Here is a 12,720-nt window from a genome sequence, read left to right on the forward strand (position 1 = left end):
TCACCGTAATTACATTTCAACTTTTAAATAGTCATTAAGCATTTAGCTTACCTAAACTTTTTTCTCACCATACAAACAATGTAAATATTTAGAGAAGTTTATTTTCTCTAAAATCCAATTCAATATTGGAAAATGAAGCATGTAGAAGGAAGTAACATACAAGCTCTTAACATCATACCTTTCGTAGGAAAATAGAAGTTAGAATATTAAATATAAAATTTATTTTATTTTAAGACCACAATAACTTAAAAACCAAATTAAATTGAAAATCTGAATAAGTTACCTTTGAAGTTTAAAAAAGGTTAAATACGGGAATCCTATGGGATAACCAAATTTAATGTTCAGTCACTTCGAGGAACCGTAATCTACTATAGCGGTAAATCTGCTTTTGTAAAGGACATCCTAGAACACCTTCAATTGCAGGAAATTAATAAGTTTAAAATTTAGGTTACAATCTGGTTCTTTCAAATCGACAGTTCTTCCGAGGCATCTTTCTTCGGGAAAGCTGTAGTGCTAGTTTTCGGGATATCTGAAGCACCGGAGAGCCAAGGTACAAAAGCACAGTAAAAACCGCCAAATGCTGGAGGAGTCACTTCCTAGTTCCCCAACCAAATGATTAACCTGCAATCATTAGAAAAGTATCAGACTAAGACAACTGATTAAAACCTTAAGCCTAGCTCAAGTGAACTAAGTAAATCATTCTTTAATAACTTAAAACTCTTAAAGCCTAGCTCAAGTGAACTTTGAAATAAAAGTGGATTAAGGCACTTTAAAGCATTCTTTAATAACTTGAAAGAAATCATATACCTAAAGCCTAGCTCAAATGAACTTTAAATATTGAGTGGATTAAGTTCATTTTAACCATTTTTTTTAATAACTTAAGACTCCTTATAAAGCCTAAAGTCTTGCTCAAGTGAATTCTAACAATACACTAACGCATTCTTCAAGAACTTAGGAACTTTGAACGAGAGTTTTACATTAGGTTTACATTAAGAGTACTGTTAAGGAGCAACCAATCTTCCTTAATGCCAGATTCTGATTTAATTGCTTTCTAGATTAAATTAATCCCACATCCAAAGTGAAGTTTATAAAGCTAAATTACGGACTAAACTAATAAGGAACTGGTAGATAACAGGACTTAAAAATGAAAAAAAGCACCAAGAACTTCCTTTGACAGGTCTTCCGACCTGCCATAAGAACTTCAAGGGTTTAAAAAAATCCACCCCATTCAGGGGCTCAAGCCCCTGAAGGGATGGAGGTTTTTATTAAAGTTTTGAAAATCAAAACTTTAAAAACTTGCATACATAAACTTACCATTTGCTCCTATCTTCTTTACTACCCATTTGAGATGCGTAGAGATGCGTAGAAGTAATTATCTTAATACGCCAGGACGCTGAAGACTTTCCAGCGAGAGCTTCAACACCTGAAGAAACCGTAATGTTATGACTACAAAGTAATTTGACCAACAATATATGTATAACAGGTATGCAATAATGTATGACTACAAAGTAATTTGACCAACAATATATGTATAACAGGTATGCAATAATATAGAATAAAGTAAATAAGTTAATTCAACTAACACTTTAAACATTAACGCTAACAATGCAATAATCTAAAAGTATGATTAGACTTTAAACAAATTAAACAAATACTTAAGCATTAACAGAAGCTTAATAAATTAACAACTGGATTCCAAGCATTGCTACAAAAATACTCACCTCGGATGACTATCACCAACAGCTCACTGAAGACGCAGCACCAAGCAAGCTCCAACCTCCATGCGTATACAGACCACCAAGATAACTAGTTATTTCAAAATTACAATCTTACCACAACTAAGTATACGCATAACACGAAGAAACACGCAAGAAATTATCATCCGACGAACCACCATCGACGTTTGCCTACACAACGGTTTCCTCGAAAAATTTAACCTTAGACATCTGTTAACCATGGATCCTGGAACCTGGAAGTCTGGACAAGTAAGATTTTAACAGTTTCTTAAGGACGCTAAAATGCCACTCCCTTTTTTATTTTTATTTTAATAATTTTGTTTTCATCAAAACTGTCACTTTCACCTAGCGGCAAGAATGAGAATTAAGCCATCTTGTTCGTCTTAGTTTTGTGTTTTTTTTATATATTTTATTTCTAGCATAGCCATAGGGGATGACAGTTGATTATATGCATATATGTATATGTATATATATATATATATATATATATATATATATATATATATATATATATATATATATATATATATATATATATATAACATAAAATTCACGTAAGAAGGTGAGTGAAAACTGGGACTCTGAATTAGTACTTTCGTCGTTTATTGATAAAGTGGAATAAAGCACAAAAGTAATTGTTCCAAGTCCGGGTTTTCACTCACCTTCTTATGTGGATTTTATGATATTCTCAAGCACGCGTTCATTCGTGCTACAGTGGATACAATCATACATACATACATACATACAGACATTTTTACATTACATTACCATACATTTACAATACTACATACATGTGTGTGCATGTTTGTTTGTTACAAACAGTTCTCAGAATCAATGGCAGTTTTCCCTAGCAATATGTATCAATATTCAATTAATGGTCTAGTGTCAAATAAGCTTGATCATAACAGGTTCTGTCTTTTGAAGATACAGAGGTGCCGTTTTGATTCGAAATTTACGTATAAAGGCGTTACAATTGAACGAAAAATTTCACTTTTCTTTTTTAGTGCATTGTTTTGATTTTTTTAAAGCCTACTACCTGGTAAGGAATAGTCCTTATAGAACGTCCATGTGAAGGACGAAAATTCGAATATATTATTTCAAATACGTTTTCAGATGGGGATCCCATCTATAGGTAAATTTCCCTCATCTATAGGTAAATTCAATGGAAATATTGAGGGCAAAGTATCCCTTGTAACCTTGTTTTTTTTTCTTCTTCTTTCTTTTTTTTTTGTCTAAGTACTGAGTACGTTTCCATAAGAGAACTAATATGTAACGATTTTTTCCGAACCCTGGCTAATAAACTTCACCATACAGCCACCACAATTCATGCGGTCCGATATGCAACAATTTATTTATGGCTATATTATACATACGAGTCTAATTTTGGCCTTTTAACGTCATGGGCAAGATATCATTATCAGAAATATCTCGTCATGGTCGTTTCAGCATCGTTATCGTCATCGTAAATATCGGTATCATCATCATCAATATCGTTATCATTATTATTTAGTAGAGTACTCAGAAGCCCACCCTTAGGAATCCCACATAAACACTAACAGCCCCCACCCCCAAAATGAAGATCTGCATCGAACTCTCCATCAGCCCTTTTTCGCCCTTACAGTGACGGAACCAGTCAAGAGAAGATACCCCGTTTTTCGTTTTTCTTCGTTTTTTTTATTTTTTTTCTCTCCAGTACGGATCTCGCCGGGGTATTTATCCGTCAATATTTGAATGGTTGACCCGCACTACGTTATCCTCCGCCGTGCCCTCTGTTATTATCCTCTATTATCCACCTTTTAACCCATAATCCTCTTTACACTCTCTTCTCAAAGAGAGTTTACTCTGTGGTTAGGCTCGCTTAATAATACTAATGGCGAACGGACCATCTTTTAGCGCCAGGTCGCCTCCGAGTCTGCGACTCATATAATACTGTTTACAGTGACAGCCTCCGCCGAGGAATTATGGCCGTCTCGCTACATTAGAGTGCATATGAACGCTCGCAGTGACTTTCTTATATCATTTTTCTCTCGTAATGCGACGTTTCACGGCAGACGACAGATTACCCTTCTCCTCTTAATAGGGCCAAAGAAGGCCGCAGATGTATCGCCGCCTCTCTGGGCATCATCAACACGGCGACGCCTTCTTATGTCAAATGATACGAACGGAATTAAATTGTGATGATTCGCGCAAAAGGGTAAGGTACCCGGTCTTAGGGTTGGTCTGGGGTAGGGGCGGGGGATGGGGGGTAGGGGGAGAGAGAGAGATTAGCAGTTGCTAAATTCACCGGAGTGTCGTATTTTCATGTTTCGAAATTTCTTATCATTATTTATTTATTTATTTATTTATTCTTTTTACTTAGCTGTCATGCCCATTGGAGAGAGAGAGAGAGAGAGAGAAGAGAGAGAGAGAGAGAGAATTAGCAGTTGCTAAATTCACCGCAGTGTCGTATTTTCATGCTTCGAATTTTTTTATTATTTTTATCTACATTTATTCTTTTTATTTAGCTGTCATGTCCACACGTGGGTGGAGAGAGAGAGAGAGAGAGAGAGAGATAGAGGAGAGAGAGAGAATTAGCAGTTGTTAAATTCACCGCAGTGTCGTATTTTCATGCTTCGAAATTGTCATTATATTTATTTATATTTATCCTTTTTACTTAGCTGTCATGTCCACAGGTGGGTGGAGAGAGAGAGAGAGAGAGAGAGAGAGAGAGAGAGAGAGAGAGAGAATTAGCTGATGCTAAATTCATAGGAGTGTCGTATTTTCATGCTTCGAAATTAGTCATTATATTGATTTATATTTATCCTTTTTACTTATCTGTCATGTCCACAGGTGGGTGGAGAGAGAGAGAGAGAGAGAGAGAGAGAGAGAGAGAGAGAGAGAGAGAGAGAATTACTGATGCTAAAATTCATAGGAGTGTCTTATTTTTCAATGCTTCGAAATTAGTCATTATATTGAATTTAATTTTTTATCCTTTTTTAAACTTATCTGTAAATGTCCCACAGGTGGGTGGAGGGAAATGGAGAAAGAGGAGGAGAGAGAAGAAGAGGAGAGAGAGAGAGAGAAACTCTACATTTAGTAGACTCCTTGTTTCTCTATTGTTTTGGAAGAAAGAACAACGCCTCGTGACGTCACCCCGCCCGCTGCTGATATATGTCATACCCGTTTATGTAATAAAAGGTTTCTCCGTCATCTTACAGCTCTCATTTTCCCTTCGCTGGAAAAAAAAGAAGATATATCCTTGATATCTCCGAGTATTTACAACGACATATTTCTTTCCAAGACGTTATTAGGGCTTTTAAAAAATATTTCATTTAAGTTTTTACGGTGAGCATGGGGCTCCATCACGAGGTATATATATACGGTTCTTCCTTTGTACGAGAAATATTAAAAAAAAAATAGTAAAGAACAATAATTACTAAATCCACCTCACTCCTTACTGATGAAAATGGTCTTTGTTTGACTGCAAAATTTAATAAGGTGGGTTTTATCTGGACTTTGTTTTTATATAGGTATACCTGTTTTATCTCACGAAATTCAAGAGGGCCTTATCAACGTTTAATTAAATTATTACTATAATTGTGGGTGAAAGAAAATTTGGCAATGTCATGAAGTAAAATCGAAAAGATAATGTAGGTAGTTTAAATTACCTAAGTACATTTTTTCCATTCTGAAGGAGAAAGGAGACTGTGGGTCACTGAATGAACGAAGGTAAATAACTGGAAAAGGATTTTTTTTATTCCTCTGAGTATCATTTTTTGTCATCTAAGTGAACGATTATATAATTTCAAGAAAATAAGGGGAGATTAAAGATAAACTTTTATCTTTTATCATGACAGACGTACCCTGTACTAGGTCGCCTGTCTTCTGTCATGCTTTTTTGTTCTATGAAATTGATAAATAAAATCTTTGAACTCTTATTTTTATTTGATATGATTCCCTCTTTTGAGTATCCCGATCGTAAGTGCATCTGTAAAAAAAAAAACGCGCACACACACGAAACAGCTATCGAATAACTCACGTCAGAAAAATGTGTAATTTGTCTATTTCTTTCCTTTACTTTTTTAAAAACGATCTACGGACGAACTCTTAAAAAAAAAAAAAAAAAAAAAAAAAAAAAAAGAAAAGAAAAAAAAAAAAAATGGCCTCGGGGTCGGAGCAGAGCTCCATCCCGGGTCTCATCGCATTCTGCTATTTATAAAAGGTTGACCCGAAGATCACGATGTGATATTAAGCATTACCATTAAATAGTTAAACCCATACCTCCTCCAAGTCCGGAAGACACTGTGAAATCGCCCCATAACAGTGATTAAACTAGACAAAAACGCTTTGAAGATATAATTGCTCTCCTAATTGGTAGTTGGCGTCGTTGAGTGCTTGTTACGGACACCCAACCATTCCCTTCTTCATCTTTGAGCCTGGGATTGTGGTTGGCCCGGGATGGATGATGCCCTGACGGGACCAGGAGGCAGGATTTGTTGAGCTTCGAAGACCCACCACTGACGCCGTTTATTTTTCTCCGCTCTTTTCTGGACGGGAATGTTGCATTCCGCGTTCCTTGGTCCATATAAAACGTCTTTCAAAATTTGTTGCAGAATATTAAAAACGGAAGCATGACCAATTTTAAGTCTTATATCTAGCTCCACTGTATTAAATGTAGGGTATTTAAGTACTGTTTGGGTCAGTCAAAAGAAACATTATACCAGTGGTTCCCAAACTTTTTTCTGTCATTTCCCCCTGCACCCACTTCAACCATCCAGATTTCCCCCTTCATGCGTATGAGGGAAAGAGTAGTTAAAACACACTGTGACTATTCATTAATTTATTTTTCTAAAGTACAAATATACTGATAAACATATAGTTACAGAGTAAAGTGGTTAGAGAGCGGTTAGTAACAACTAACCGCATAGCAATAGAGGAAACAGAATCCTTTGTTAACAGCAAATTTTGTGACGATAGGTGGTTATTAAAAAAACAATGACAAAGAAAGAATAGGTAACATGTTCACAAAAAGAATACATCACTGTGTTTTTAGTAGCCAGTGTAAATTAGTAAGTAACAGTACAGTTACGATGGTGATTTATTGTATTATACAATTAATTAAAGGTTTAAATGGCAACGTTTGAAAAAAATTATTATTGAGGTAAGTCTTATTTTGAATAGTTTGTTTATTTGTTTGTATGGTGTTTTTACGTTGCATGGAACCAGTGGTTATTCAGCAACGGGACCAACGGCTTTACGTGACTTCCGAACCACGTCCAGAGTGAACTTTATCACCAGAAATACACATCTCTCACTCCTCAATGGAATGCCCGAAAATCTAACTCGCGGCCACAGAGGTGGCACGCCAACACCATACCGACCAAGCCACTGAGACGCTATTCCGAATGGTTTGCACTGTGAAATGTATCAGCATAATCAGGCTTGTGCCTGGTTGAGAGGATGGAAATGTTTTCTCTGTTCTTGATTAGATCCAGTTCTATTTTTAGATACTTTGCCAACAGAGTAACAACAGTTAGATGTAAACGGCCTCTGTTTTGTGTGTGTATATATATATATATATTAAAAGGTTTTTTGCCACGAAGGAAAAAAATGCGGTCCTATTCGGACCCTTTACTGAGGCATACTGATTTTACAAAGAACACCATAGTCAAAAGAAGGCTTAATATACAAACTGACACTACCAGGTTAGCCATAAGGGCGATTTTTCCTCTACAGAGAGGAGGAGGAGTCTTAGGCTAGCCACACCTTGAAGGAAACCCGCAGTAAACAAGTGATTCTTCCAGAAAAACAGTACATTTTGAAAACAACACGGGAGCATATACAATTTAATATCATGAATTTTTACACAAATTTACAGATAGTTATTTTTATGAAATAAAAAAAACTATTATATCTAGTAAATTTGGGAAACCATGATATCTGAATGCGAAATTAAACATTCAAATATTTTCGTACGGGGTAAGGGATAATTCTTCCCACCTAACCTCTCTCTCTCTCTCTCTCTCTCTCTCTTCATAAAAAAAAAGTTGGCTACAGGGAAATAAATGAGTATTCTGAAGGTGTAATTACTGACGTGCCAGGGCAACTGATACCAGAACAACTCATTCCCGGAAAACTCATAAACCTGGACAATTGCTATCTAGGACAATTGATATAAAGGACAACTCATAACAGGTATAAAGTGATAACGATTTAATTTTTAAAGAAAAATCAAGTAGGAATAAAACAACAAATATTACAAGATAAACTTTATTTTTTCGGGCAATGAAAACTAATAACACTCAAGACTGTCAATATAAAAAGAATTTATTAAAGCAAACAGTGCAGATTATATGCCACAGTTTTTAAGAAAGACATTTTCTGGCGAGGATCATACTTAATAAGTCTAGTTATATCAGCCGCTCGTTGCGCTATTTGTAAAACCTGTTTTTGAAGTTCTTTGCACTCCCCGTTCCATATCAATTTTTTTTCTGCGCTAAAATCTGATCAACTTCAGTGTATTTATTAATTTCCGGATATTCGGATTTTGGCATGAAACTGAATTTTCTAAGGCTTTATGAAAACTTTCAATGCTATTATTATTAGTTCTAGTCAGGCCAGTTGAAGTCTTAGCTCTCCGAAACATTCCATACTGAATTCAACTAAAAATATTGGATATTGGAGCCAAACTGCGTCATCTAGCGTTTCGTCCTCTTTCGGTCATAAGTTAATCACTTCAAAATACGACACAAAATTCGTCAGACAGTACCCCGTAAATGCAATAGTCACATCAGTCATTTCAACTGTACTATATTGGACTTATGACCTAGCTCGACAATATTCGGTGGGGGTTCTAAGAAAAATGAAATAAAAAACCAGTTTCTTCTCTGTCAGGAAATCTTGAAATAGGCTATTCGTGGGAGCTTATTCGAAGTCCATTATATACCTTTTAGGCTGAATATCAGGGCGAAGAGTAACTGAGAAAAAACCGATCCTAAGTTGCTTGCTGCTTGTTGGGAAGCTATGCGAATAGATGAGGTTTGTACAGCCAGCAACAAAACCGGTGTCGCCCCGCCAGCCTGGCTCGGAGAGCTCATGCCCTTCTTGCCCAGAAAGGTGGCCTTCGTTCAAACAACCAGTACATAGTTAGAATGGTTCGAATGGGAGGAGGAAGGAAATTACGGTAATCAGGCAAAGAAAAGCAATAATGAATTAAATATATATGGACAAAAGAGAGAGAGAGAGAGAGAGAGAGAGAGCTTTTATTCCTGTTTAGTTATTAATCTGATACATATATTCGAGACCTTCTGCTTTCAGAAATATGTTATCGTATATATTCTGGAAAATAATTATTATGAAATCTTATCACATCGTATGGTTTTAAATCGTTATCATATTGTCTATATAAAAAACCCTAAAATATTGTTGGAACGACTATTCGTACTGATATTATTCAGACGGAAATATCCTTCTTTTTCATTATCCTATAAGCAGCTGTATTCTCTCTCTCTCTCTCTCTCTTCATCTGTCGTTCTGCCTAAAATCTCTAATCTTGCCCTCAGTCGTTTCGTTTCTGTTGAATGAATTGGACCTGATGCTAATCTTGTAATGACAGTTTGGATATTAAGCCTACTTGTACTTTTTGCTCTGTATGATCAGTTGTGCCTAAGTAAAGGGTCATGTTAGACCGAAAGTTCTTGGCTTTCTCGCCTTTCAATTTTCCTCCGTGGCATCACCTTTATTTATACATAGCATCACGTTTTATATAATTCGTGATCAATTTATTCATACATATATATTATATATATATATATAGATATATATATATATATATATAAATATAATATATATACACCAAGTATATAAGGCCCATTAAATAAGTTACTTGCTATGCAGAGTTTAATTGAAATGTCATGAGAGCTGTAAAAATGTGCGTATGAAAGTGTGAATGCCGCTTTTCTGAAGACAACGAATTTGTATTTGTTATTAGTTCTGATAATTAAGACATGAAAAGAAGGGATTTAGTTATTGTTCTCCCATTCTACTTTAAATTTTATGCTAGAAACCAAGGAATTTTATTTTATAGAATGACATCAAAATCGCCCCACTCGCTTTCCCAGTATGTTCAGATGTCGAAATCCAAATCATTCCTTATTAGTTATTTCCTTACTCCTCCCATTCGTACCATTCTAACTATGTACATTAGCGAGATATCAGAATCAAAACTTTCTGAAGGAATATTGTAAGGGTCTTTTCCACCTCGGTCAGTCGTTTTCTTTGTTGGGACGATCGGAATGCTTGTTTCTCAGTGAAGGTCGTTTCACCTCTTGTTTACTAGTGTAGGAGAGGTGACGAGTTACGGCCCGTGTCTAACAAAATTAGTTATAGTAAATTCACAGCAACCGTGCGTTTGATGTCTAGACCAGTCCCTTACGACGCTCCTGATTGTCTGTTGATAAGCCAATGACAGGGGTGGAAACTCTCTCGAGAGAGTTCACATGGGTAGGATGAGTGTTCCATCTCTCCTGAGGTATACTTTGAAAGACTTATCTCTCAGGAACGGAGAAACACACATCCTGCCTGCGTGAACTCTCGAGAGACTGGGAGTTTCCAGCCAGCCCTGTGACTGGCTTATCAACAGCCAATCAGTTAAGTCGTAAGGGACGCGCCTAGACATCAAATGCACGGTTGATGTGATCTACTATAGTAAAGGTATATGGGGTCTTGAGCTGTATTAGGCAGTATGGAGGACCCTTGTAACAAATCTGGAAGTCCGTAATGGCTGTGTGTTTTCAAGACTCGGGACCAGTAGGGTGTACCGCCGATATGTTTTATCAGAGAACAGCTTCGTCTGTTTTAAGAGAATAGCTTCTTCTGGCTTGATTATTTGGTTATGGTTCGGCTTCGTCAGCATTTTAGCGAAACTTAGCTGTGATCGTATTTACAAGAAATGACCTCTTCTTTATTTACTGAAATATTTTTCAGAAGGCCTTGGGTCTCTTGTGTTATTGCTGTGGGACTTGTGAGACGTGGCTTTGTTTAGTGTATTTTGTTTCACTCTTGAGATTTATGGTTTTTACTGTTTTCTGTTAACTCTTATAAATAAAACTTTGTGGCTGATGGTCTTGGTCCCTCCATGTTTAACTTGTTTGCTTAAGGTTTTTAGTCTTGTTTCCTTTCCTTCATGTTTAACTTGTTTGTTTTACTTAAGTTTAAGTCATTTGTATGGTTAAGTGGTAAGTTTATAATTATTGTTGCCTGCTCCATGTTTAACTTGTTTGCTTAAGATTTTTAGTCCGTTCTCCTTTCCTTCATGTTTAACGTGTTTGCTTTGCTTTAGTTTTAGTCTTGTAATAGCTGTCTTGTTAGGTGGTATATTTATAATTATTGTTGCCTGTTTTTGGTTTTGTGGTACTTTTGATGTTTTGAGGGCCCCTAAGTCCCGTTCATTAGTGTTAAAAGTGTGTTGTGTAATTTCATAAAGTACTATAGTACTTTTAACTTCATGATTCTAGTTGCTTTAGTTTTGACTTTAGCTAAAATGTTCCCCCACCTCCAGTCAAAGTTTCACTTTCATGGGAACAATTGCCTCTGACTTTACAGATTTTTATCTGTAAACTGTTAAATTGAATGTTTGCTATGTTGCCGTGATTTGTTTTTTAATTTAAATTTGTCTCTTGTAATGTCTGATGTTGTATAGTTTTTTTTTTTTGTAATAAATTACTTTGTTTTCTCTTGTGTTGCTTTAATCATTTCTCCTTCGATGGCTGCCGAATTTTACTGGTTCTTTAATTTAAGAATCTGATGATTCAAATATTTATATAATTTATACTATATAACAGGCAGTGGAGTCTAAATGACTTGCTTGAGAGACGGGTAAACATTTTCATTTTAGTTGGTAATTTACATAAGCTTATAGCATATGCCATGCAGTGGAGAATCTAAAGGACAAACTTTGAGCCAGATAAAACTTTTTGTACCGCACATCCTGATGACCATGCAACGTAAAAACACAATACAAACAAACAAACAAACAAACATCCTGATGAAGTGGTAAACAAAGGACGGGAACAGGTAAGAAAGGTGGTCGGAATTTAAATATTTTTCTATAAAGGCCTGTCCACACGATCGGGCCTGATCGGCGGACTTCCCCTCTAACGGGCACACTTGACAAGCAAATAGTCAAATTGCCCGATGGGTCTTGTAGCAAAATCACCATGGTGGTGCCCGATGGCTTGAGCTTCGACCCTGGCAGACGTACGTTAACCATATACATTTCTTTTACTGAGCCGTTCTTTGCACCATATTCTCTTCTTTTTCATCACACACAAAGCAATTATCATGCTGCACTATCTTCTTCTTTGCGGTAGGCACCATGTTTATCGTACCGCACTGAGCACACTACTGGTATCGTCGGGCACGTCCACCTCTCCATCGCCTCACCCGTGTGGACAACATTCACGGATAAGTCCGCCAGAATTTGCCCGTCAACCCTGGAGCACGCCGATCAGGCCCGGTCGTGTGGACAGGCCTCAAGGATGAAGGTGGTAAATTGCATAATACAGATCAAACGCAAGTCAGTCCATTAATTAGTGTAAGGTTGCTAACATGGGGGAAAAAAGTTTATAGTGCAGAAAAGATTCCTCTTTGGCACAGCTCTATAGCAATCTGAGGCTCTATAGCAATCTAGTACGATAGTGGATGTTAAAAGACCACCTAAAGGGAACAGTGACTTTTTTTCCCTCTGTATAATAGGAAACTCTTGAAAATAACTGCGGGAAAAGGGGCAAAGAAGCGACCACGCTACGCGGGGAAAGAAGAGAGGATAAAGACTATTATACGTATACTTACGTATCGGTAAGGTGGAGTGGAGATTTCCTTAAGGAAGTTGTCCCTTTATGATTATACATAAAATTTTTACATATAATTTTAGCTGCGGAATTTCTTTTCTTACTTAAAACCAGTTAATTGGAACTTGTAAAAAAATTTACTGCATCTTTAAGCC

At 36.4% G+C, this 12,720-nt stretch overlaps 1 long non-coding RNA gene across 1 annotated transcript; it reads right to left on the reverse strand.

Annotated features, from left to right (window-relative positions):
- Nucleotides 1–204: 204 nt before the first annotated feature.
- Nucleotides 205–1,921, reverse strand: LOC135214574 (uncharacterized). Its single transcript, XR_010314412.1, has 3 exons — nt 1,722–1,921; nt 1,315–1,423; nt 205–621 (listed from the first exon to the last, which is right to left on the reverse strand). It is a non-coding gene; the product is annotated as an uncharacterized LOC135214574 (long non-coding RNA).
- Nucleotides 1,922–12,720: the final 10,799 nt, after the last annotated feature.

The sequence above is a fragment of the Macrobrachium nipponense genome, chromosome 46, assembly GCF_015104395.2.
Source record: "Macrobrachium nipponense isolate FS-2020 chromosome 46, ASM1510439v2, whole genome shotgun sequence".
NCBI classification, from domain to species: Eukaryota; Metazoa; Arthropoda; class Malacostraca; order Decapoda; family Palaemonidae; genus Macrobrachium; species Macrobrachium nipponense.